This window comes from Scyliorhinus canicula, chromosome 5, assembly GCF_902713615.1.
Source record: "Scyliorhinus canicula chromosome 5, sScyCan1.1, whole genome shotgun sequence".
NCBI classification, from domain to species: domain Eukaryota; kingdom Metazoa; phylum Chordata; class Chondrichthyes; order Carcharhiniformes; family Scyliorhinidae; genus Scyliorhinus; species Scyliorhinus canicula.
Genome location: NC_052150.1, coordinates 166,757,484 through 166,780,264, shown reverse-complemented (window position 1 = coordinate 166,780,264; position 22,781 = coordinate 166,757,484). Strand labels below are relative to the sequence as shown.

Below are 22,781 nucleotides of genomic sequence, written 5' to 3'. Positions count from 1 at the left end.
CTCAAGAATGCTTTTTATGTGATTGGCTGCTTATCTTGCCCGATGGCATCGTTGTCCCTGGAACCCTATAGATACCCTTGACTAGATGCAAACATCATGGCAGGAAAGAGGAAATTCATATCACCGAAAGCATTGGTTCATTGTGGTCAGCTTTGTTTGAGGTCACTGCTGAGTGCTATCACTTCACCCCGGCCACAAAATCCAGCCGTTGACAGCTGTTAATCTCTCCACAGAAGCTGCCCGACCTGTTCAGTATTCCCAGTGTTTTCTGTTTTATTTCAGATGTCCCGCATCCCCAGCGTTTTGGGGTTTCTTTTCTCTCCAAGAAGAATTCGTCAGTTATTCATTTTTCAAGAATCTTAGAATTTACAGTCCAGAAGGAGGCCATTTGGCCCATTGAGTTTGCACCGACCCTTGGAAAGAGTACCGTACCTAGGCCCATACCCTGACCCTATCCCCGTAACACAATAACCCCAATTAATCTTTTGGACATTAAGGGGCAATTTAGCAGCCACCTAGCCTGCGCATCTTTGGACTGGGAGGAAACCCATGGAGAATGTGCAGACCCCACGCAGTATTCCGAGGCTGGAATTGAACCTGGGACCCTGGACCGGTGAGGCAGCACTGCTAACCACTGTGCCACCTTGCCGACAGTTGATCTATTTATTTAAGACACCGTCCTCCTACAGCTGCTTTTGTACATCCATTCCTTTAACTTCAGAGTCCACATCCTGGCATTTATACCGCTCAGCTCCAGTTCACTATCCTCGTCACAGGATCATTGAGCCAGTTCTTGTTTGTCTGCTGCAGGGATGAGGAGGCTGAATGTAGCTGTGCAAACACTGGGAACTGACTCACATACCGGTCTCCCTGAATAGGAACTAATATAGGAGGGTTCTTAGACAAATAAAGGGCCTTTTCTCCTTTAAAGATGTTAATTTGTCTGCTGTCTAGTACCCAGAATTACAGCTGTTTAAAAATAAATGTAAACATTAAATGAAGAGTTAAGGGGGTCAACGTTTTAAATAACTGTTAGGAACACGGGAGTAGGCCACTCAGCCCCTCGAGACCCTAAATTTGGCAACTTCTACCCTGGACAGAAGTCAATTTCGAGAGCATTTCCAGATTTGGGTTGTTGCTGAAAGTAATTTAATTACAAAATGATTGAACCCCGTGCGGATCAAATGCTTACGTTGCCTTTCATTCCAACTGCAAAATCACAGCCGTACTACAAAATAATATCAGTTGAGATGACGAGAAAGAGGGGTCGATGCCAAGCAGGCGAATATAAATGATATCTTCATGCGGTATAGATAGAATAGATAGAACAGTACAGCACAGAACAGGCCCTTCGGCCCTCGATGTTGTGCCAAGCCATGATCACCCTGCTCAAATCCACGTATCCACCCTATACCCATAACCCAACAACCCCCCCCCCCCCTTAACCTTACTTTTTAGGACACTACGGGCAATTTAGCATGGCCAATCCACCTAACCTACACATCTTTGGACTGTGGGAGGAAACCGGAGCACCCGGAGGAAACCCACGCACACACGGGGAGGACGTGCAGACTCCACACAGACAGTGACCCAGCCGGGAACCGAACCTGGGACCCTGGAGCTGTGAAGCATTTATGCTAACCACCATGCTACCGTGCTGCCCTTTTTTTTCATCACTAAGGGCAATTTATCACGGCCAATGCACCGAACCTGCACGTCTTTGGACTGTGGGAGGAAACTGGAGCACCTGGAGGAAACCCACGCAGATACAGGGAGAACGTGCAGACTCCGCACAGTGACCAGCGGGGAATCAAACCTGGGACCCTTGCGCTGTGAAGCCACAGTGCTATCCACTTGTGCTGGATAGCTGAGGGATACATACATTCGTCGGCTCATCAAGGGCCGGATAAGATATAGTATGTGTGAAATCTCTCAGCTGCAACAATGAAAACAAAAAGGGTTGTTATTGTCTTCCTCTGGTTCTGTGCAGCCACTCGATGTGTGGAAGTTTCAATCTCCACATGCAAAATAACTGCATTCTCAACTGAATCATGCTTAAGCTAAATATAAATCCACTAGGGAGGGGAAGCTATTTCAACCAGACCGCAGTAAAAGTAAATGTTTAGCAATAAAATATACGGTCGCCTTGTGGTAGTGCCGGAGAGAGATTGACGGATGGGAGGGATTCATTTCTGAAACAAAGCAGGGAAGCTGCATGCTAATCCATTCACTGGGGACAATTATTCTCACTTCAGGTTTTGATATGCAGTGGACCTTTTATTTTAAACTTGGGGGCTCACGACAGCTGGACTTACCGTGACAGGGTTTTCAAGACGTGACCAGCCGCTTTCTAATGATTAGTTGCGTTATAACTTTTTTTTTTGCCAAGTCCCTAATGAAACAGGAATGCTCACCCCTCAGTGAAGGTTGGAATGGAGCAGGCCCTGGGCTTGGAGCGGGCTCAGTTAGAGGCTTTTCACAGCGCCGCAGCACTGTACTCCCAGGCATTTCCGCCTAACCCGTTCACAGTGCAAGCCAGCGGATAAAGCAGGTTCAGAATTTGTTCCCCGTGAAGAGGGGCGAGGAAATGGCAATGACAGAAGCACCTGGAGATGTCCTGATCTGCTATTAGGGTAACGATGCCGAGAGGGAGTGAGCGGAGATTAAGCGCAGACAGAAAACAGGCGACCACCAGGAAGAGTCTCAGATCCCAATTCAAGCAAAACTATTAACGCTGCTTAATAGCATAAACAGGCTGGATAAAGGAGGCTCCAGAACAGTTTATGTTGGAGAATTTCGTTGTTTTATTTGCACTGCTCTCAATGCCAACTAATGACTCCAGGTTAGGGGTGAACTGGGGTTTCCTTGGAATCAAGGTGACACACCTGGTAAATGAAGATTGGCACCAATCGTATTTTTGAGATAAATTCGTAATCCTATACTGTGAAGCAGGCAGTTCTGCAATACACGAGATTTGTTGGTGACTAAGAATCAATCTGACTGACTGATAGGATTTGGAGATTAAGGCAGCAGAGATTCTCCCTACTCGATTGCAGATAACTTGGTAATGCAATAGCCCAACCGACATGGGTTCTTAGCTGGATAAGAAGCCAAAAGCTTAACAGAAATCTGACCTGGTAAGTTGTGTGTTATTAGTTGTTCAAATTTGTACAGTGTTCTTGAGCTGGCAATAAGGGCAATATTGTTACTAGCATTAACTTAAATTATTTGGGTATTTGCAAATTGGTGTTCCTGCAGGGACAGCACCTTCATATTGGAAATTAGAAATTCTGCCTATGGAGTTTTTTTTGTAATTGAGCTCGGTAAAGAGTATGATAGATTTTTTGTGGGATATATTGGAGACCAAGCTGACCAAGAAAAAAATGTTTATTGAAATAGCAAGTCTTCGACTGAGTGCCTGACCTTGTTTTAGGGTCTATTCAAATTCTCATTTTAGTTTTCGAATACCTCCACGACTTCACCACTCTATCTCTGTAATCTCTTCCACGACTGCAAACCGCCAAGATATCTGCGTCCCTTCAATTCTGGCCTATCCAGCATCCCCAATTTTAATTGTCCCATGTTGAGGGCAGCACGGTAGCCTTGTGGATAGCACAATCGCTTCACAGCTCCAGGGTCCCAGGTTCGATTCCGGCTTGGGTCACTGTCTGTGCGGAGTCTGCACATCCTCCCCGTGTGTGCGTGGGTTTTCTCCGGGTGCTCCGGTTTCCTCCCACAGTCCAAAGATGTGCGGGTTAGGTGGATTGGACATGATAAATTGCCCTTAGTGTCCAAAATTGCCCTTAGTGTTGGGTGGGGTTACTGGGTAATGGGGATAGGGTGAAGGTGTTGACCTTGGATAGGGGGTAGGGTGCTCTTTCCAAGAGCCGGTGCAGACTCGATGGGCCGAATGGCCTCCTTCTGCACTGTAAATTCTATGTTGCCTGTTGTGCCTTCAGTTGTCAAAGCCCCTAAGCTCTGAATTCACTCCCGAGGTTCTCTGTCTCTTTCCTCCTCGTACGGTGCTCCTTTAAAATTTATTCCTTTAATCAAGATTTTGGCCTTCTACTCTAAAATCTCCTTATGTGGCTAAATCACAGTGTTGTTGGGCCATTCCACTATATTTACATCTTTATCTTACTGCTGTTTCTATGTGTTCCGCATCTCTAGAACTATTGTATGTACAAGTATGGACTTTCTAAACTTATACTATTAAATCTTCAGAGTGAGATTATAACAGTTAAGGTTGTGGTTTTTCATTGAACCTAAACTCTGTACAGAATAAATTACAATGTGAAAATACAGTCAAGACTTTTCCACTAAGTGATGGTACCAGTTTTTTGACCATGTACCCCATTTGGTTGGATTTGTTTGTCACGTGTACCAAGGTACAGTGAAAAGTATTTTTCTGCGAGCAGCTCAACAGATCATTACGAACATGGGAAGAAAATGGAATAGAAGAAAATATATAATAGGGCAACACAAGGTATACAATGTAACTACGTAAGCACTGACATCGGATGAAGCAGGGTGTAGTGTTAATGAGGTCAGTCCATAAGAGGGTCATTTAGGAGTTTGGTAACAGCGGGGCAGAAGCTGTTTTTGAGTCAGTTCGTGCGTGTTCTCAGACTGTATCTTCTGCCCGATGGAAGAAGTTGGAAGAGTGAGTAAGCCAGGTGGGAGTGGTCTTTGATTATGCTGCCCGCTTTCCCCAGGCAGCGGCAGGTGTAAATGGAGTCAGTGGATGGGAGGCAGGTTTGTGTGATAGACTGGGCGGTGTTCACGACGCTCTGAAGTTTCTTGCGGTCCTGGACCGAGCAGTTGCCATACCAGGCTCTGATGCAGTCAGATAGGATGCTTTCTATGGTGCATCTGTAATGTGGACATGCCGAATTTCCTTAGTTTCCTGAGGAAGTATAGGTGCTGTTGTGCTTTCCTGGTGGTAGCATCGACATGGGTGGACCAGGACAGATTTGTGGAGATATCCACTCCTAGGAATTTGAAACTGCTAACCATTTCCACTGTTGATGCTGACAGGGGTGTGTATAGTACTTTGCTTCCTGAAGTCAATGACCAGCTCTTTTTTTTTTTTTGCTGGCATTGAGGGAGAGATTGTTGTCGCTGCACCACTCCAGTAGGTTCTCTAGGTTTTGGAGCTTTGATATGAGCTTGGCTGGGATTATGGTGTTGAAGGCGGAGCTGTAGTCAATAAATAGGAGTCTGATGTAGGAGTCCTTGTTGTCGAGATGCTCTAGGGATGATTGTAGGGCCAGGGAAATGGTGTCTGCTGTGGACCGGTTGTGATGGTGTGCGAATTGCAGTAGATCAAGGTGTTCTGGGAGTATGTGATGTCCTCCTAGTAATTAAAATGCTCCTGAATCAACTTCTCTTTTCCCCATTACTGAATCTTACATACAAACATATGAATTAGGAGCAGGAGTAGGCCAATCAGCTCCTTGGCCCTGCCCCACCATTCAATAAGATAGCTGAGCTGATTGTAACCTCAACCTCATTTCCTCCAGGTGCTCCGGTTTCCTCCCACAAGTCCCGAACAATGTGCTTGTGAGGTGAATTGGACATTCTGAATTCTCCCTCTGTGTACCCGAACTGGTGCCGGAGTGTGGCGACTGCGGGATTTGCACAGTGGCTTCATTGCAGCATTAATATTAACCTACTTTTACATTAATAAAGATTATTGTATATAATTATTACTTAGTAAATGTAATCTGTTCAGTCATATTGTCAGCTTCTGAGTTAATGTTCTCATATTTTTATGTACCTGAGAAGTATTTGTTTCAAATTGTGCACTTATTGGGCTGTTATGGGCCAGGGTTTAGAGAACCCCAAAGTATATCATGGAGTTCATCTGACCCACAACTTTTAATCGATTGTGGTATGGGGAGCACACGGCCTATTACACAGGTGTGGTACAGCAGAAATGGAAAAGTATTTTTTAAAGCAAAACAAAACAATGTTTATTCTATGAAGTCACGCTAACCTTTTTAGCAACCATCAATTCAAATATGACCCCAAAGAATACAACAGTAAGTAATCCTTAATAACTTCCCAAACAACATCCAGAAGACAGAACATAGAACATAGAACAATACAGCACAGAACAGGCCCTTCGGCCCTCAATGTTGTGCCGAGCCATGATCACCCTACTCAAACCCACGTATCCACCCTATATCCACCACCCTGTATCCACCAATAAGAAGAAACACCTTTAACAGAAGCACATTAGGTTTACATTCACTACTGAGAACATTTTATAATTCTGAATTCACCAAATGATCAAGAGATCGTCTTTTCATGGCAGAGAGATCAACAGTACACCTGCTCTGTCTGGCTTCAGCTCCAACACTGAAAACAAAACTAAAACACACCCTACAGCAAACAGCCGAAAACAAAAGTAAAAAGCTGACAGACAGCCCAGCTCCACCCACACTCTGACATCACTGATAAACACCCATTTCTTAATGGTACATTTCTTAAACACCCATTTCTTAAAGGTACTCGCACATGACACTCCGCCAAGAAAAAAATAAATAAACCACCAACTTCAAGATGGTTTAATTTTTCACCATCCTTTAAGAAATGCACACCGTAAATATACCTTTTCCGTTTCAAAAAAACAACACACGCAAACAGGTATAATAATATAGTCCATTTTTTTTCGTTCGTCTTCCTCCAACTGAAATCCTTCTCGACTGACAGTCTCATTGAACAAGAAGGTCTCTTGCACGATCCATCCATTCCTCCACGCCTTGGCATGTCTCTTCAAAGTCAGATACTTTAGTTCAATCTGATCACAGAGTCCCTTGCAATTCTCCAACACATGAGCATTGGTTATCACAGCTTTCAGGCAGTCAAATGCCTGTTGAAACTCCACTGTCCATTGAAATTTTCGACGTTTCTTCAGCAAGTCCATCAGTGGAGCAATCATGCTACAAAAACTTTGCAGAAATGTTCGATCAAATCCACTCATGCCAAGAAATCGATTTATTTCCCTTTGTCTTGAGGTTATTGAAAACTCCTCAATAACTGTTGGTTTCACACCCCGTGTGACCATTCGACCCTGTCTGATTGTATGACCAAGGAAAGTGACTTGGGCTTTTCCAAATTCACTTTTGGCTAGGTTTATCAACAAACTCGCCTCCTGAAGTCGATCGAATAACTCCATCAGATTTTTTAAATGTTCTGTCCATGTGTGGCTGAAAATTACCAGAACGCTTATGTATACCACACAATTGGGTAATCCTGAAACAACTTTGTTAGTTAACCGTTGAAATGTGGCTGGGGCGTTTTTCATACCGAATGGCATAACTTTGAATTGGTATATAACATTTGGAGTCACGAAAGCTGAAATCTCCTTTGCCCTTTCGGATAAAGGCACCTGCCAGTAACCTTTTAAGTAAATCCAGTTTGGAAATAAGAGTTAATTGTCCCACTTTCACAATGCAATCCTCCGAAGGTGGGATAGAATAAGAGTCCGTTCTTGTAACTACATTAACCTTTCTCTAGTCCACACACAACAGTTGGGTACCTTCTGGTTTAGGTACCATCACTATGGGTGAGCTCCATTGGCTGCAGCCCACTTCAATTATGCCATTTTTCAGCATACTCTCAATCTCTTTGTTAACTTGTGCCAGCTTTTAAAGGATTAAGTCTATACGGATGTTGTTTGATTGGAACAGCATTTCCCACATCTACATCACGTATATCCATTTTCGTACTGTTGCTTGTTTGTGGTGAGTGTGCTTTACACTCAATTAGCTCTGTTTAACCACCTTGCTCTAGAGTTGCCAGGTATCTTTATGATACCACCACGAGGTTCAAGTGCTGATCAATAACTCAATACATCAGTTAGTAAGGTTCAAATCAAAACACATATATTATATACACAGTCAATCGGTACTCATGCATAAAATACTCCAGAACTAGACTATTTCTACCACTAAAGGCCAATACTTATCTTTGGAAAAGGAACCCACTGGGTCAGGGAACAATGGCCTTTTGTTCGATCCTGAGACTGCAGGCTTCCAGCTGGTATGGACTAAGGGTTAGGAGCGCCTATCTCGTAGCGTGTGTTGACTGGACACTCACTTGTTGGTGCAGCTGCTAGGTAGGTCTCTGTTAAGGGTTGTTTCAAGCTGCTGGGAGACCTTGCCAAGAAGGACGAATTGAACTTGGGGACTCTACTTTATAGTCCCCAGGGGCTTTGTGCCCTTTTGGGCGGACCCCGGACCTGGCTCCAATTGATTGGACTAGGTTCCCAATCACTTAGTTTGATTTCCCCCAATACTGGGGCTGTTCCCTGATCGCTGGGCGGTTCCCATATGTCCGTTGGCTTCTTTTGTTTTGGACTCCTGCTGGCGCCGAGGAGTCTGGCTTCACCTCGGTCATCTCTAACTGTTTCTATTGAGAGGGTTAGGGTGAGGGGGTTCGCGTTTGCGCGCAACCATGCACAAATAATAACTAAAAACGCACAAGCTTTCGTCATCTTTTCTTCTTTCTTCTCTTCTCTTCCTTCTCTTTCCTTCTGTTCTCTTCCTGGAGCTTCTGGAAATCTGTGGGATCAAGCATAGTTTTTGTTACCATCTTGTTTAATATCTCGTGCGTTAGTATGTCTGTCCTTTAGTGCCAATGTTCCCTTTATAATTGGTCACCAATCTGTGACTCCCTCATTTTTTTTTTCAAAAAAACGAATTTCAGGACCAGACATACTCAAAAGTACTGAACCATTGCGAGTCGTCACGCAGGCTGTGCGTTTTACCATCCAAATGTTTGTGGATGTAAATAGCAGGAGGGGTGGCAACCGAAGGGTCACCCTAAAATAAAAGAAACATTTTCGAGCCAAAATGAGTATGGGCCACGACGGGTAAGAATTGGATAGAATCCCCGGGTAGGGCGGGCTGTGCGCTACCCGAACTTGGCTGACCAGAGGGGGGGTCCTCAGACAGGGCGGGTACCACTGCCGTTTCTCCACTGCCTGAGTATCCAACAAGAACAGGCAAGAATGTAGTCATCGTGGGGGTTGCTGTAATGGTTCTACCTTCGAACCAGAAGAGCAGTTATGAACTGGGATCGGGCAAGCTCTCAGCGGTTTCAGCTGATGAGCATGCCGGCAAGTTCTCAAAGGTATCGGCGGACAAATGGGGCGTGTGGACGCCGAGCTGTTTTAACTGAAACAAAGAACACATACAAACACAAAACAAACAAACATGCAACGTAAATCATGCAGGTTCCATCAGAAAGGACACCGTTTCTCTCTTAAGAGGTTCCTTTTAAAACATCATCTGGACACCTCAGTTATTAGTTGTGAACAGGGTCGCAAAGGGGTTCTCGTGTTGGGAGTCAGACTCAATGTCATCCTCTTCTCCCGGATGCCATATTCTTGTATGAATGAGGGTTGCTAAGGCTGCATGGTGTGACTTTGGGTCCACCTCGTTGTTCCGGACGAGCCTGTACGAATTGTCACGGTGCCAAACAGTCGTGTCTAATTCCGTGGGAACGAAGTTGGGGTCGTCATCATCGGGCAGTTGTCTTTGGTGAGGTTTGTCAAGGAATGTGATCAGGAAGGGATTACTCGAATCGTGTTCAGATTCGTCGGGTGTGGGGCCTGTTACATGGGGGTAGTAGGGAGGCCATCATCTGTGTCACAGTCGCTGTCTCTGCTGCTGTTGCTTGTGGGCGTTCCGGGGCGGGGTCTGGAGTTGAGGGGCGGAGTCGAGATCGAGTCCGTAGATGGGTCAGTCGTGCTGGGGGAGGCTATGGATACGTTTTCTATGGGCGGGGCGTGGTCTGCTGCGTCGCGCATGACGTGGTGTGTATGGTTAGACTGCGAGCCATATGCCTTGAGCTGGTTTATATGAAACCACGCAGTCTTCCCGTTGGGGTACTTTATTTTATAAACTGAGGGGCTTACTTTGCCTGCAATCGAATACGGACCCGAATATTTTGGCGACAGAAATGTGCTGGGGTTGTAAATAGACCGCATGACCTGCTGTCCTACCTCAAACTCAGTCGCATGCACTGTTTTATCGAAACAGGCCTTACTCTGTTTCTTTCTTGTGCCTAATTTCACTACGGCTGCTAGCTGAACCATTTTTACATTCACAACTAACTGTTTTACTGCGTTTTCGTGGGTGAGGGTCGTCACTTCAGGGCGAGTCAAGTCCAGTCCTAATAGTAATTCAGTGCCTTTCATGGAGCGTCCGGTTATGAGAGTGTGTGGGGTGAAACCTGTGGAAGTTGAAACAGTATTACGTAAAAACATTAATGCAAAAGGGAGGACTGAATCCCAAGTGGTGTTGTTTCTTGGACCATTTTTCTGAGGGTTGCTTTTAGGCTGTGGTTCATTCGTTCCACGATACCACATGACTGGGGGTGGTATGCTATGTGGAATTTTTGGGTTATGCCAAATATTGTGAGGACGTTCTTCATGACACGTCCCGTAAAATGGGAACCTTGGTCGGATTCAATGCTGCGGGGGAGTCCCCATCTTGTAAAGATGTGGTGGGTTAAAATCTTAGCCATGGTCTTGGCTGTATTAGTCCTTGATGGGAATGCTTCAACCCATTTTGTAAAAGTGTCTATCACAACTAATACATATCGGTAACCGTTCCTGCAAGGGGGCAATGGTCCTATAAAATCAATCTGGAGGTTAGTCCAGGAGCCATTAACGGGGCGGGTGTGGCAAAGCTGAGCTTTCTTGGCATATTTGTCTGGATTGTTTTGGGCACAGATAAGGCAATTTTCTATATAGTGCGTGACGTCTTTCTTTAAATGTGGCCACCAACAGAGCTGTCTGAGGTGGGCTGTAGTTGGGTCAATTCCTTGATGTCCATGACTATCGTGGAACAAACAAATAAGCTGATTCCTGTCCTGTTCAGGAACCACATAAAGGGTGTCTTTTAGAACCACACCGTCATGTGTGGTCAGTGCGTTTTTAAACCTATCGTACGGGCTGGGAACTTTCCTTTTAAAATCTCCCTGAGATTACTATCTTGTTTCTGGGCCTGCACTAAATCCTCGATATTATTCTGCGAGACCTGAACTGCATTTACTGGTGCGCTTTCTGGGGGGTTCCAAAAATGTCCATGCCTGGAACCTGCTTTTGCCAATGCGTCGGCTTTTACATTTCCAGGGGGGGAGGAACGGTGATGACTTCTTACTTTAATGATACCAAAGGTCCTGTCCTTTGCTTTATCTAAAATGTGGTGGAGCAATGGGGCTGAAGGGAGGGATTTACCGTCCGCGGAAACAAATCCTCTTGCTTTCCACAGGGGTAGGAATTCTGTAAGACTGTTGCAGACATAGAGGCTGTCCGAATATATGTCGTCTGGGCTGGGAAATGAATCTGGGTGATCAACTATATATGCAATGGCTGCTAGTTCTGCTGCTTGCACGCCTAAGTGTCCTGGTAGTCTTAATGAGATTTCTTCTAGGGCGCGTCCCTGCGCGTCCTCAACATAAATGCCGCATCCTGTAATGCGCTTTCCGTTTAATATAGTGGATGAACCATCCACATATATCCTTAGGGGTGCGCATGTGTCTGTGTGCTGGGGGCTCTGGGGTGAACTTCCTATCTTTCTGGGGGTGTTTTCGCAATAAAGGGCCCTGTGTTATGGTGTGGTGAGATTATTTCACATTCATGGGGGGTGCCTGGGTACTGGAGGTCGTCTGCTAAGAAAGTGTGGGTCTTGGTCCTTTTGACTGTGATGTCCCATCCCTGCAAAAGGGTCCATCTGGCTGCTCTGATCTGGCTGACTGTGCCGTCCTTTAATCGTCCGTCTAGTAAAAGTTGTGTGGGGTGTGTTCCGTGAGCATTGTGATGGGGTTTAGTACGGTTATATAAGAAAAGTATTGAACTGCTCAGAAAACTGCGAGCAGGTGCCTTTCACAGGCTGAAAATCCCTGCTCCACAGGATCTAAAACTCTGGAGGCATAAGCCATTGGTCTTAACTGTTCGTGCCGTTCCTGGAGGAGCACGGCCGAAAGGGTGCGATCTGTGGTAGCTCCCTCGATAGCATAGGGGGAAAGTGGGTCTGGAACCTGTAGTGTGAGGGCTGCAGTGAGTGCGCGTTTTAAAGCATCCACAGCATCCGTTGCTGCGGAAACCCTTCCCAAGAGGCTTCTTTCTTTAGGACGTCTGAGTGGGGTGCTGCCTTTGTGGCAAAACCGTCTATGTGGTTTCGGCAGTAGCCAACCAGTCCTAAAAACGACCGGGGGGCTGAAACATTCTGGGGAAGGGGCAATTTGACAATTGAGTCAATCCTTTTGTGCTCGATCTCGCGTTTGCTGTGCGTGATAATCGTACCCAAATATATCACTTTGTTTTCCAAAATTTGGACCTTTTTGGGGTTTACTTTGCATCCAATTTGCTGTAGGAGTTCCAGGAGTTCGGACAGAAGCGAGATGTGCTCTGCCTTGGTGTCTGTCTGCAGTAATAGGTCATCCACATATTGGACCAGACATTCGGGGTGAGAAAATTTGGCTAAACCATTTGCCAGCTGTCGGTGGAAAATGGAGGGGGAGTTGTGGAATCCTTGTGGGAGGCATGTCCACGTGTATTGCTGACCTTTAAATGTGAAGGCAAATTTGTACTGGCATGCCTTTGCCAATGGAATGGACCAGAATCCATTACTGATATCCAAAACCGTAAAATATCGTGAGTTGAGTCCCTGTTTGAGCATGGTCTCAGGACTTGTGGCTACCGTGGGGGCTGCGGCGGGAGTGATTTTGTTGAGTTCCCGGTAATCGATGGTTAGTCGCCATGATCCATCGGGCTTTCTAACTGGCTAAATCAGGGCATTATTAGTAGAGGTTACTGATCTAAGTACGCCCTGCTCTAATAAGCTTTCAATAATTTTTGCGATTTCTCCCTCTGCCTCTTGGGGAAATCCATATTGTTTCTAGGGTCAGGTCCTGTAATTTTAACAGAACCAGCTATCCTGCCACAGTGGTGTTTATGACTGGCAAACGCTGTCCTGTTCTTCTGGAGAACTGCCCTAACCTGTTTGTCCGTGCTAAGTGTGGTCGGATTAAACCAATAATCACCGACTGCGCTAATCTTGTTTGCATACTCACCTACTGTGAGCGTTGCGGGGGCTCTGGCTGACTTTGCCATTTTCCAGATACATTGATTTACAGGATCAAATGACAGGTTGTGAAAATTCATGAAGTCGATGCCCAAAATGTGCTCTGCTGTGTGGGGCAGGTCGACTAAAACTATGGGGTGTTTTGTTGAAATGTTACCTATTTAAATGGATACAGGGGCTGTGATGTGTCCCTGCTGTGAGTGACCTTGAAGCCGTTGAGGTTGATCGTGGCTGTAGTGGGCCACGTGTCCTTTTGAAACATGTTGGATGAATTAATTGTGGTGCGGGACCCTCCTGTATCCCAGAGAAGTTCAATGGGCTGTCCCCGTATTTTCGCTGTAACTACCGGTCGGCCGGACCTATCCCAAAGTGTGTCGCAGACCCAAGTGGGGGAGCCCGAACACCCTCTGTGTGTTCCGTTCATGTCTCCCTGGTCTGAACGGGTGTTTACACTATGTATGGGCTTTGTCCTGTTTCTATTCAGAGTGCCTGTCTGCTGGGCTCTCTGTGGCTTTTGTGGAGCATTGCACTCTCGTGCAAAGTGACCTAATTGTCCACAGTTGTAACACTCCTGCGGTTTCTGTGGGGGGGGTTGTTCCTGCCTTCATTCACCCATGCGAGGTTTGGTGCTCTCTAACTGCTTGAATGTCTGCCTCTGCCTGTACGTCCTCGGGTTTCCTAATCGCGGGTTTATTATGCAAAGATTGCTCCCAAGCGCGGGACAACCTTTTTACAACCCATTTCTCATTATGCGTTTCTTCTGAGGGGTCATAATTGGTGCAAGCTCTTTGTCCTGCCTCTGTTGCATGGGAGATAAGGGTGCGGGTCCATTTGGCCATGTTGTCTGGGGACAAATGGGTGCGGTCTAAATGTCCAAAAACGGCTGTAAAATGGATCCACAGGCGTCCTGCAAACGCTGTGGGGTGTTCAGTTTTCTTTTTCCTGCACTTATTCAGGCCTTCTACGGGGTCACCTCTATTATATCCGATTGCGTCTAGGATGGCCGTGTGCATCTCTGCAAGGGTGCCTCCTCCTACATTCTGTGGGTCGGGATGGGCTGCTACAACTGAAGGGTCTAAACTTAAAACTGTGAGCTTCACTTGCTCTCGCTCATCCAGGCCGTACATGGTCGCCTGCTATTTCACTCTAGCAAAGAATTGGTGGGGGTCTGAGGTGGGGAGGAACCGTGTGATCTTTTCGCATGCATCCCTATATTGGGTCACGGTTAAGGGGGTTGTGTACGTGAATTCTGCGTCTCCGTCCGATGCAACTGTGCGGTGGGTGGTGACTAGATTCATTGGTGCCTGATCTATCTGCTCTGTGGGGGGGTTGGGGTGCTTTCCTCTTTTGGGGCTTTCCTTCCGCACATGTGCCCTGCACTTATCTTTGCGCGGTTTTGTTTAACTCTTGCCAATCGGGGCCGTCTTCCTCATATAATTGGGATCCAAAGGTGCTTTGAAACCCATTTTGTACTGAAAGCAAAGACTGCAGTTCTGCAATCTGCTTCCGGCATTTTGCATGATCTAATGAGCTTTGTCTCTGCTCCGTGGTGGAAGCATGGAGTGCTCTTAGCGCTGCTTTTAAGTCGCTGCATTGCTTTCCTTTCACAATGCCTCAACCTGTTTCTCTGTCTCTTCTCTAACCAGGACTGCACGTTGCGTGTCCTGATAGGCCTTAATCGTATTAGGTTTGGAAGCTGCTCAGATGCGCCAGACAAGATCTGGTGTGCCCTCTTGGCATCATCCACCTCTCTGTCCTTTGCTGCCAACTTCCTTCTCAATTCTATATTCTCTCTCTCTACTTCGCTAACATCAACCTTGCTCATTCGATGTCTCTCCTCTGACTCTTTACGGAGCGTCCGAACGACCTCCTCTGTGCCTCGCAATTGTGCCAGACAGGACACGATTGTCATCGGCTTACGAGCTTTCCCTAAGCTCTTCTTGTGTATTTTGCTCAGGTTCTCCCACCAAGTATGTCCTATACTCCCGGGAGCTGTTTCCTCACTTGAGCAAAAGTCACTCCAAAGGGGCCATCCCTTTCCTTTGAGGTACTTTCTCAACTCAACTTCCCAAACGGGACACTGACCTACTCTGCTGCTGGTCGCTGCGACCTTGAATTCTTGAGGGTTCATGAGGCGTTCCATTGCCTGCATGGCCGTTTTTCCTATACGAATGCTCTCTTTTAAATTTGGAATGAGGGGTACTAAGGCGGTGCTGTGAACACTGATACGGCTTTTGCTAATTTCCGGAATACAAACTCCCGACAGATTTAACTCAGTTTTACCTTATAACCCTGTTAGTTACGCATGCATAAACACACTTCCGAATTATGAGGATTGATTAGAACTGCTTGAACACTTGTGGTTATTTCTGTTCCCAATTGGATTCTAATTTCAAATGTCTGGGTTCTCTCGGAGTGGGGGGGCGGGTCCACTTCTAAATTGAGTCCCGTCAGAGGCCGCCACTAAATGTTGCTCGTTTGTGGTGAGTGTGCTTTACACTCAATTGGCTCTGTTTAATCACCTTGCTCTAGAATCGCCAGGTATCTTTATGATACCACCACGAGGTTCAAGTTCAATTGCTGATCAATTACTCAGTACACCAGTTAGTAAGGTTCAAATCAAAACACATTTATTATATACACAGTAAATCGCTACTCATGCATAAAATACTACAGAACTAGACTATTTCTACCACTAAAGGCCAATACTTAGCTTTGGAAAAGGAACCCACTGGGTCAGGGAACAATGGCCTCTCGTTCGATCCTGAGACTGCAGGCTTCCAGCTGGTATGGACTAAGGGTTAGGAGCGCCTATCTCGTAGCATGCGTTGACTGGACACACACTTGTTGGTGCAGCTGCTAGGCAGGTCTCTGTCAGGGGTTGTTTCAAGCTGCTGGGAGACCCTGCCAAGAAGGACGAATTGAACTTGGGGACTCTACTTTATAGTCCCCAGGGGCTTCGCGCCCTTTTGGGCGGACCCCGTACCTGGCTCCAATTGATTGGACCAGGTTCCCAATCACTTAGTTTGATTTCCCCCAATACTGGGGCTGTTCCCTGATCGCTGGGCGGTTCCCATATGTCCGTTGGCTTCTTTTGTTTTGGACTCCTGCTGGCGCCGAGGAGTCTGGCTTTACCTCGGTCATCTCTAACTGTTTCTATTGTGCCCGGGAAATCGCTCATTAGTATGTAGATTGCCGTTAGTTTTGGTGCTGTCTGTTCTCTGCAACTTGAATACACAGGAAAACTCTGCAAACTGCTTGCTTTCTGAGATTGTCCATTTTTCCCTGCGTTCTCAGCGAATCTCCATTTTAAGTCGGGAAGTGGCCAACCCAGGTGGCTACAGTACTTCCCAATTTATCGCTACAAACTTGCCCATGTGATATCAATAACTCTTTCAGGTCAGTTTGTTTTTCCTCTGGAAGGTAATTCAACAATTTATCCCAATTTTTAAGAACATCCTCATTTAATTTAATTTAAGGTATGTCAAATTCACAGTGATCTGGATTTGGTTTGTCACTTTGAGTTAGAATCATTAAAACCTCCTTTTTCTCTCCTTCCCTTTCAAAGTACCTTTTTAAGCATATTCACATGACACACGGTGAGTCTTCCTTCCATCTGGTGTTTTTACCACATAATTCACCTCACTTGATTTCCTTTCAATCTGATAAGGTCCACAAAACATTGCTTTTAATGGCTCACCTACCACTGGTAACAACACTAAAACTTTATCTCCACTGGTAAAACTATGAACTATGGATTTATTGTCCACTACCCGTTTCATCACATTTTGTGCAACTTTTAAATGTTGTCTCTCTAGCCAATTCACCTGCTCTATTTAATCGTTCCCTAAAATTTGACATGTAATCCAATAATGTAATTTCCGATTTCTCACTCACCAATTTTTCCTTAATCAATTTAAGTGGTCCTCTTACCTCATGACCAAAAATTAGTTCAAAAGGACTAAATTTGGTTGACTCATTAGGTGCATCCCTAATTGCAAACCGTACGAATGGAATTCCTTTATCCCAATCCTCTGGATAATCTTGACAATAAGCTCTCAACATTGTCTTTAATGTCTGATGCCACCTTTCTAATGCTCCCTGTGATTCTGGATGGTACGCAGTTGATTTAAATTGATTTATTCCTAAGCTATCCATAACTTCTTTGAATAACCTTGAGGTAAAATGTGATCCTTGATCAGATTGTATTTCTGTGGATAGTCCATATCTAGTAAAGAATTTAAGGAACTCCTCCACAATCTTTTTAGCTGTAATATTATGTAGTGGAATGGCCAGTGGAAACCTAGTAGACACATCCATTATAGTCAACAGATGTTGATTCTAACTTTTCGTTTTAGGAAGCGGTCCTACGCAATCAATTAGGACTCTTGTAAAAGGTTCCTCAAATGCTGGAATGGGTATTAAGGGCTCTGGTTTTAACACTGCTTGAGGTTTCCCTATCACTTGACATGTGTGACATGATTGACAAAATTTAACTACATTTTTATGTAGTCCAGGCCAATAAAAATGTTTTGAATTTTGGCTTGAGTTTTCCTTATTCCCAAATGACTTCCCACTGGTACCTCATGTGCAACTCGCAACACCTCCTTTCTGTACCCTACCAGCAATATTACTTGATGAACCTCTGCCACTTTTCATCCGCCTGCATATGTAAAGGTGTCCATTTTCTCATCAAACATCACTTTTACGGTAATAACACTCTGGTATACACTCCGATTCCTCTTGCGCTTTCTGATACATCCGTTTTATTTCTATATCTTTTTGTTGTGACTCTGCCAATTTTCCTGAACTAAAAATATCCGCCTCATCCTCCACCTGTTCTTTTTCAACCTTCTGATCAAAAATCGTTTCTGATAATTGCACTGCAACTTCATCTTCACTCTTTGATTTCTCCTCTTGTCTTAACCTGTGACTTGGCGACCTTGTTTCTACACAATCCGGAAAAATCCCAGGATATTCGTCCTTCAACACTTCAGTTGTCTGATTTTACACTGGCTTATCAACCACAGTAGGCATCACTCCCACCTGCCATCCAGCTATATCATTACCCAAGCTAAACTGTATTCCTTGACAAGATAGTTTCTCTGTTACTCCTACTACCACTTCACCACTCTTGACTGGACTTTCCAACCTTACCTTATATAATTGAACACTACTGTCACCCTGAATTCCACATATTATCACCTTTTCTGGCAATATTCTTCCCACATTTCATAACTCCTCATCTCTTACCATTAACGATTGACTAGCTCCCGTATCTTTTAAAATTGTGACTTCTTTACCTGCTCCTCCTGATACACATGAGTAAACTTTACCCATACAAGTAAATTCTTTAAAGAGATCTGGCACCTTCTTATCAATCACCTCTTGATCAGGCTGTACAGTCTTTTGCACCTCCTTTGCTTCACTTGGGCTTTCCTTTACCACTTTAACAAACCCTACTGTCTTATCCTGTTTTACCACATCAGCCTTCCCAGTGCTTTTCTTCAACCACCAACACTGACTTTACATGGCCTAGTTTATTATAGTGAAAACATTTGAAACTTTTCATGTCTCTTCCACCCTCCTTATTATCTCCCATCAGATCACCTTTACCTTCACCACTTGAGTATTTCTCATGTCCCCAGTTTCTATCCCTCACAGGCTGAAACTGATGTTGGAAACCAAGCTTTGATTTATGAACTAATTCATAATCATCTGCCATTTCTGCTCCTAATCTCGCAGTTTTAACCCTCTGCTCTTCCACATGAGTTCTAACTACATCAGGAATTGAATTTTTAAACACCTCCAAAAGTATAATTTCTCTGAGATCTTCATATGTTTGGTCTATTTTCAAAGCCCTTATCCACTTATCAAAATTACTCATTTGAGCCTTTCAAACTCCATGCAAGTTTGACCAAATTATTTCCTTAAATTTCTAAACCTTTGTCTGTGGGCTTCAGGCACTAATTCATATGCACCTAAGATGGATTTTTTCACCTCCTCTCATGTCCCAGATACTTCCTCTGGTAGTGATGCAAACACTTCACTGGCCCTACCTATCAGCTTTGTTTGAATCTGTAACACCGACATATCCTGTGACCATTTCATTTGTTTAGCTACCTTCTAAATTAAATGAAAAAGGCTTCCACTTCCTTCTCGTTAAAACTTGGCACTGCTTGGACATATTTAAATAGATTCACACCAAACCTTTGATCTTGACGCTCTTTCTCACTATCCTCATCACTATCATCCAACTGTACGTTTCCCTTTACACCTGCCAATTTTAACTGACTGTCATGTTTCACGGCCATTTTTTGAAGTTCAAACTCTCTCTCTTTATCTTTTTCCCTGATCTGTATCTCTCTTTTTGCTCTGTTAGGGCTATTCTTTCTATTTTCCTTTCCTCTCTCTTTTTCCTCTCTGTTTCGTATTCGAGCTGCTTTAATTCTTTCTCATGTTCCATTTGTTTAATTTGTAACTGAATTTTTGCCATTTCCAGTGAGTCAAACTGAATCCCAGGCAACTTTAAATGCTTAGCCACCACCATAATGACCTCATCTTTTCGCATTTTGTCAGTTAATGTTAACTGCCATTTTTTTGCCAAATCTAACAGTCTGCTTTTAGTCTCTGTCCATAAGGTACTGCGTGTGACCGTCTCCACCCCCAAAAACGTCAGAGCCTCTGAAGAGCCATTATTCACAACACACTCCCTACCTAAACTGAAATACCACACCTGAAAAGCACCCACAATATACTCACCTCTCACTATCTTTAAGTTCACAAAGCGAATCCAATAGATAGACTTTTATCCCAGCCGAGCCTCCAGTTTGTTATGGGCCAGGGTTTAGAGAACCCCAAAGTGGATCATGGAGTTCACCTGACCCACAACTTTTAATAGATTGTGGTATGGGGAGCACACGGCCCACTCTACAGGTGTGGTAGAGCAGAAATGGAACATAGTTTTTCTTTTAAAAATATTGTTTAATCTTTGAACTCAAGTTAACCTTTTTAAAACATACAGTGAACAGCTTAGCAACCATCAATTCAAATATAACCCCCAAAGAATACAACACTAAGTAATCCTTAATAACTTCCCAAACAACCTCCAGAAGACAGAAGAAACACCTTTTAACAGAAGGACATTAGGTTTGCATTCACTACTGAGAACATTTAATATTCTGAATTCACCGAACAATCAAGAGATCGTCTTTTCATGGCAAAGAGATCAACAGTACACCCACTCTGCCTGGCTTGAGCTCCAACACTGAAAACAAAACTAAAACACACCCTGCAGCAAACAGCTGAAAACGAAAGTAAAAAGCTGACAGACAGCACAGCTCCACGCACACTCTAACATCACTGATAAACACCCATTTCTTAAAGGTACGCTTCTTAAACACCCATTTCTTAAAGGTACTCTCACATGAAATGGGGATTGTATTGGATGATGGCTGTTGTATTAGATAATGGCTGTTGAGGCTAGGTCAATTGGAAAAATTCAAAACCAAGGTGGATGGATCTGGCTTGGGTAATGGATAGAGAACCAAGCAGTTAGCACATGATCACACTGAACGATGGAACATTCAAGTAGCCTTGATGGCTTTCTGCTCAAATCTAAGAATCTCATGCCCATTATTACAACCAATCATGGCTTGTCCCTCCCTATCTTGGATTCCCTGCCCCAACAACTTGCCCCTCCACCCAGCTGTACACTCTCTTTCTCAGATTCTGACCTCATACTTTCTGCCTTTATTCCACTGTTGGTTGCTCAGCCAGGACTCTCACTCTCACTCTCACACTCACTCACTCACACTCACTCACTCACTCACTCACTCACTCTCCTCCCCCCCCCCCCCCCTCACTGCCTGTTCACTGCACCTTTTAAGATCCTTAATACTTCCAACAAATTAAAACTTGTTGTCTCATGCCTTGTAATACTTCTTTCTTTTGTCCCATGCCAGTTCTGAGAGATAAAGCCCGGAAAACCATGGATGATCAGAGATATTCCAGATACAATGAGAAGGAAGAGAGAGGAAGAGAGAGGCTTTTAATAAGTACAAGGAGAGTAAATACACAGAGGCATTACTGGAGGACAGAAAGTGCAGCATGGAGCTTAAGAAAGCAATTAGGAGAGCAAAGAGGGGAAATTGAAATCTCTAGCTGGTATAAGGAGGGAAAATCCAAAGATATTCTATAGGGATATCAATGAGAAGAGGGTAACTAAGGAAAAGATAGGGCCCATAAGGGACAAAGGGTGAAGTCTGTGGTGGAGCCAGAGGACATTCTTAGGGGGTCCTATATTTCACATCTATCTTCACCCAAGAGAATGAGGAGTCGGGTGTGGAACTCTGAGAGAGAGACTGAGGTTATTGAGCAAGTTGGCATAGGGAGGTGCAAAGGATAGGAGGTGTTGGCAAGTTTAAAAGTGGAGAAATCTCGAGGTCTGGACGAATTGTGTCCCAGGTTGCTTTGTGAGACAAGAGAGGAGATCGCAGCGACCCTGATCCGAATTTTCACTTCTTCTCTGGCCACGGGAGAAGTGCCAGAGGACTGGAGCACCGGGAATGTGGTCCCACTATTTAATAAAGGCTGTAGCGATAAGCCAGGGAACTACAGGCCAGTGAGTCTCATGTCAGTGGTCGGGAAACTATTGGCGAAAATTCGGAAGGAGAGAATCTATATCCACTTGGAGAGGCAAGGTTTGATCAGGAATAGTCAGCATGGCTTTGTCAGAGGGAGGTCATGCCTAACAAATTTGATTTAATTTTTCCAGCATGTGACTAAGTGCAGTTGATGTAGTTTATGTGGATTTCAGCAAAGCATTTGACAAAGTCCCACATGGGAGACTTATAAAGACTTATAAAGAAGGCAAATGGACATGAGATACAGGGAAACTTGATAAGATGGATTCAAAACTGGCTGATCTGTAGGAAACAGAAGGTGATGACAGACGGCTGCTTTAGAGACTGGAAGCCAGTCCAGTGGTGTACAACAGGGATCGGTTCTGGGACCCCTATTATTCGCCATTTGACTTGGATGACTATGTGAGGGATAGGATCAGTAAGTTTACGGATGACACAAAGAGAAGCCGGGTGGTTAACAGTGAGGCTCAGACTCTTGGGTTGCAGGAAGTTATGGACAAGGATGGTCAAATGGGCAGAAAAGTGACAGATGGAATTGAGTCCTGAAAAGTGTGAGGTGTTACACTTTGGAAGGAGCAATTTGACAAGGAAATATTCAAAGAATAGCACCACATTGGGAAGTCCTGAGGAACGAAGAGACCTTGGCGTGTTTGTAAATAGCTTTCTGAAGGCAGGAGGGCAGGTTAATAGGATGGTGAAAAAGGCATATGGACAATTTGCCTTTATCAATCGTGGCATAGATTACAAAAGCAAGGAAGTCATTTTGGAGTTATATCGAACATTGGTCAGGCTACAGCTGGAGTACTGTGTGTAGTTCTGGTCGCCACATTATAGGAAGGATGTGATTGCACTGGAGCGGGTGCAGAGGCGATTAACCAGGATGTTGCCTAGTATGGAACATTTTAATTATGAAGAGAGGTTGGATAGGCTTGGCTTGTTTTTGTTGGAGCAGAGAAGATTGAGGGACAACCTGATCGAGGTGTACAAGATTATGAGGGGCATGGACAGGGTGAATAGGGCGCAGCTGTTCCCC

General features: G+C 44.7%; 1 protein-coding gene across 5 annotated transcripts in view; it reads left to right on the top strand.

The window, feature by feature from the left end:
- The first annotated feature begins 2,206 nt into the window (after window positions 1-2,206).
- steap2 (STEAP family member 2, metalloreductase) overlaps window positions 2,207-22,781 on the top strand; it is a 101,889-nt gene continuing 81,314 nt past the window's right edge. For 2 of the 5 annotated variants that reach the window (XM_038798014.1, XM_038798019.1), the window contains exon 1: window positions 2,210-3,137. The gene's annotated coding sequence lies outside the window, so the exon portion shown is untranslated. Of the gene's footprint in view, window positions 3,138-22,781 lie in introns of all 5 variants that reach the window. The other 3 variants (XM_038798015.1, XM_038798018.1, XM_038798020.1) reach the window with 2 other exon arrangements.